This window comes from Lissotriton helveticus, chromosome 9 (genome assembly GCF_964261635.1).
Source record: "Lissotriton helveticus chromosome 9, aLisHel1.1, whole genome shotgun sequence".
NCBI lineage: Eukaryota > Metazoa > Chordata > Amphibia > Caudata > Salamandridae > Lissotriton > Lissotriton helveticus.
In genome coordinates this window covers 670527723-670532215 of record NC_136070.1, presented here as the reverse complement: position 1 = coordinate 670532215, position 4493 = coordinate 670527723, and the positions used below count along the sequence as shown (strand labels likewise).

General features: G+C 48.4%; 1 pseudogene; it reads left to right on the top strand.

Annotated features, from left to right (window-relative positions):
- The first annotated feature begins 2457 nt into the window (after nt 1-2457).
- On the top strand, nt 2458-2865 carry LOC144782921 (large ribosomal subunit protein uL14 pseudogene; annotated as a pseudogene).
- The last annotated feature ends 1628 nt before the right edge of the window (nt 2866-4493 follow it).

Below are 4493 nucleotides of genomic sequence, written 5' to 3'. Positions count from 1 at the left end.
GTGTCGGGAGTGCATGGAATGAGGGGGGCGATGTCGAGGGAGGGGTGTATGTCAGTATTTCTTTGGGTGGGGGTGGCGGGGGAGATGTTGAGGGAGGGGTGTAGGTCTGGAGTGCGTTGCGTGCAGAGACTGGAAGGGGCGCCGTTGAGTGAGGAGTGGGGGCTCGGAGTGTCGGGAGTACAGGGAGTGAGGGGGGAGATGTCGAGGGAGGGGTGTATGTCAGTATTTCTTTGGGTGGAGGTGGGGGGGGAGATGTTGAGGGAGGGGTGTAGGTCTGGAGTGCGATGAGTGCAGAAACTGGAAGGGGCGCGGTTGAGTGAGGAGTGCGGGCTAGGGGTGGCGGGAGTGCAGGGAGTGAGTGGGGAGATGTTGAAGGAGGTGTGTCTGACACGAGTTGTTTGAGTGCAAAGAGTAGGGAGGGGGGTGATGAGGGAGGAGTGGGGGCCAGGAGGGGGGGCGCAGGGAGTGGGGGGAGAGAGGACACGGGTGGGGGAGCTAGGTGCGGCGCGGGTGTGGGGGGTGGCGGGGGTGGGGAGATTGGAGGGGTAGTTGGGAGGACATAGAGTCGCGTTGTGAGGGTCAGAGGCGGTGGGTCGTTCTGAGACGTTAGTTGGACGTGAGGGGCTCTGGTTCAGTTGTATTGGGGTATGAGTGGAGGGCCGCCGATTTGAGAGGTGCTCTTTGAAAGTGGGGAACAGGTCGTCTAGTAGTTCCAGGTTCCTGTCTGTGGCTTGAATTAGAACAATCCCGTTATTGTAAATAGTAATGGCTGTACTGCCAGGGAAGCGATTGGATGGAGCGATGGAGAGTGATAGTCCATGAGCGGATTTCCTGATGGTGGAGACGTTGAGCAAGGCCTGGAAGGTTTTTCTCCATTGAGCTCTACGTGCGGTGTGGAAGATGATATCGGTGTTCAGGGATCCCTTAGCCGGAGAGAAGTAGGTGTCGGCAAAGGGTCTTTCAGGGTGGGACCTCAGGAGGTTGTGTTTAAAGCGTTTAGCAGCTTTTTTTGTGAGTGCGGGTGGGTAGATTATTTTAAATGTGTGATTGCCGCAGTGATCCATGTTAGGAAGGTGCAGGGTGGGTGTGGGAGATTAAGCAGGGGAGATGTGCAGGATCGCAGATGGATGCAAACAAAATACCAATGCCTGTATACGGTATGCCTGTATACGGTATGTTACATAGGTCAAAAGAGGCGACTGCCGACCATATGTAATATTTTACCCTATTTACGATGGCAATGAACTGAGCTTGTATTTTTTTTATATATAAATATTTTATCATTTTTAGGTCTGGGCATCGAGACCTATTGTCGCCGAGTTCGCTCTCAAGGGAGACAGAGGGGTGCACAAGCCTACCAGGGTCTTTGGACACGCTTACGCTATAAACGGCGCGCGCACACACAGCGTACTTAGGCCGGCCAAAGGCACCCACATGCGCATACACACATACACACACACGCACGCACACACACACACACACGCATACATACAGAGACCCCCCCACCACTCACCGCATTGGCGCCACTCGGACTGCTGCAGGCTCCGCGGCGGCTCTCCCTCATGCATTGGAGCCGAGGGGGAAGTCCCGCCCCACAACTGCATGACGTTCCCGAACTTCCAGTACATCTCATCGCAGCTTGTTTGTGTTTCCTCTTTCTATCCAATGGCGGTGTTCAGGTGGTAGTGACGTCGCTGTAAACATCCAGCGCTGGTGAAAGGCTTGTGCTGTCGCTGTGAGGCGGTCAGCAGGGGAGACCTCCTCGTTGAGCTCTGTGGGGCCATGGCACCCATGGCTGGGGTTATCCGACGGCTGGATGAGACAGTTGTTAACCGCATCGCCGCTGGAGAAGTGATCCAGAGACCAGCCAACGCCATTAAGGAGATGCTGGAGAACTGGTGCGAGAAAGCGGGGAGTTGTGGTTCAAAGCAATCCTTGGCGGGGCCGTATAAATCTAAGTCAGTACACGTGCTGCATGTGGGTGGGGATTGATTTTTTTATGTGTTCCTGTCAGAATATGGAAACATGAGCATTGAGGCTGGATTTTGCTACGCGCGCGTGTGCGTCCTATTTTGCATCTTGCTAATGCTGTGTGTACGTGGAAAGTTGGATACTTATCTTGGCCCCTGGAGGTGGGGAACTGTAGGTCTTGTGGAAATTGTTAATCGTTTTATATGTCGTGTAGTTAAATGAGATGTTCTAAATGAAGGCCGCGATGAAGCTAAAGTTGTTTTCTCTCGAAGCAAGCACCTACTATTAAAATATGTGATTGAGAAATGCTGATGAAAACTACCTATTGACTTAATGTGCTATCTACTGCCATCTCCTGAGGGAGGGACACGAATGTTGCAAGTAATGGCGTGAGCTGCTAGGGAAGGGCATCTGCCATCTCCACGAGCCCATATGTTTACCGAACGCTGCAGCCAGAGATGAAAAGCAGCTAACCGATGACGTGGTGGTTAGTCGGGTGCGAAGTTTCGCATCTCACTTGGGCTCCCTGTGGGAGCCGTGATCAACTGTGCAGATAACACAGGGGCGAAGAACCTGTACATCATCTCTGTTAAAGGAATAAAGGGTCGCCCGAACAGATTGCCCGCTGCTGGTGTTGGTGACATGGTGATGGCCACAGTGAAGAAAGGAAAACCAGAACTCAGAAAAAAGGTGCATCCGGCGGTGGTGATACGGCAGCGAAAATCATATCGGAGGAAAGATGGCATATTCCTATATTTTGAAGACAATGCAGGGGTGATAGTAAACAATGAAAGGTTCTGCAATCACGGGCCCTGTTGCAAAAGAATGTGCGGATCTTTGGCCGAGGATAGCCTCCAACGCTGGCAGCATTGCATAAACTTTGCCTTCCTGCTTGTAAAACTAAAAAGTGGTTCTACCAACTCCTTAGCATTGGTGTTTTTTTTTTTTTTTTGCGATGCTAATTGAGTACTGACCAAACAAGGACATCTCTCTGATAGCATCTGACATTGTCACGGCCATTGGATTACTTCTCAGCTGTATCATTAAATGAAGGCCCCAAGGATGGATGAATGAAATGTAAAAAAGCACACGGCTACCCGAAGGAGAAATTTCTTTAAAGTTTTGATTGTTGTGCTCCTGTTCATTACTATACATAAAATCAACTTGCCCAAGATGTACCCTACAAGGATGTTGTAAGCAAGCTTCCCTCTAATTGTTTATCTAGTGGTTTTCTCAGCTTTGTGCAGAATCTGGCTGGCAGACAGGAGTATGGGACCTATTCACAAACGTACATTTTATTGTGAATGTAACTTTACAACCAAATATCCTATACCAACCAGCCAGGAATTCACAAAGATTTTTGATGGGCATACGCCTTGTGATGGTTACAGAGCTCTGTGCCACAAGTGCGCAATCTCTGAACCTGTAATACCACTAAAAGGTTGGGGATTCGGGGCATTCGTTCCCATTCCAAACAGTTGTTTGCGTTAGAAGTTTGTGAACGGCCACAAACGAGTACTTTTATGGTAATTCTTCACAAGCTCCTAACATTTTGCTTGTGGACCCGGAAAGGGATGTAATTTCCCTTAGACGGGGACTTCCATAAATCCCTTTCCAGGATTGAAAGGGAAATGGACCGCCCCCACGATTAGTGTGTGTGTAGGGAAATGGGTTTCTCCATGAGGAAAAATAATATCTCTAGAGCAAAAAATTTATATTTGTGCCCGGTATTCAATCCACCTCTCCCCAGCTGAGTTCCCCACCACTGAAAACTTAGCTATGGGGATGGTATTCTAATTGAAAAATCTCGAGTTTCTTTGGAATCAAACTGGAAACCTGTGCCAGGTGAGGGGTAAAACTTCTTCTGAGATGCTTTGCACGTTACAAGATTCGGTGATGCATCTACATCAGCAAAAAAAGATAGTGGGATCCTGTTCTCCATTGTAATACCATGTTGTGCCTGCTTGTATTCAGTAAGATTTTAAAGCTGGCACATAATTTCTTGGTGCTGCTACTACCTCCTATTGACATTGACACATAACAAAATCAATGCTGATCATTTGTTTGCTACCAACATCTTGGACATTCGGAAAGCTTCACTGACCATGCATTCTGCCGATTACTTATCATTGGCATTGTGGTTTGTAGCTCACATTTGCTTGCTTTCTATTTGCTCGGTCTATTTGCTTTAGGCTGCTCCGTTTGAGTTTATCTCTTCTGTTCCCAAAGCCTATTTGCTGTATTATTTCACCAGTATTGGCATTAAGTGTAATGTCCATACAGCCAGAGGCTGTTTTGAACGAAACCCTTTTACTAGGGGTACTATGACCGGTCTCCATGTGTCAGAACGTTTTCTTTGGATATATGAACGTGTGCGTATGAATGGGATATATATGTGCACTGAGACTGTCATATGTACTTGGGGCACAGGGCATACCTTTAATCACACGTGGCACTGTTACATGTATAACAAAAATAGGAAACCTTTTCCTGCAATTTAAATTTCTCCAACCTAAAATAAT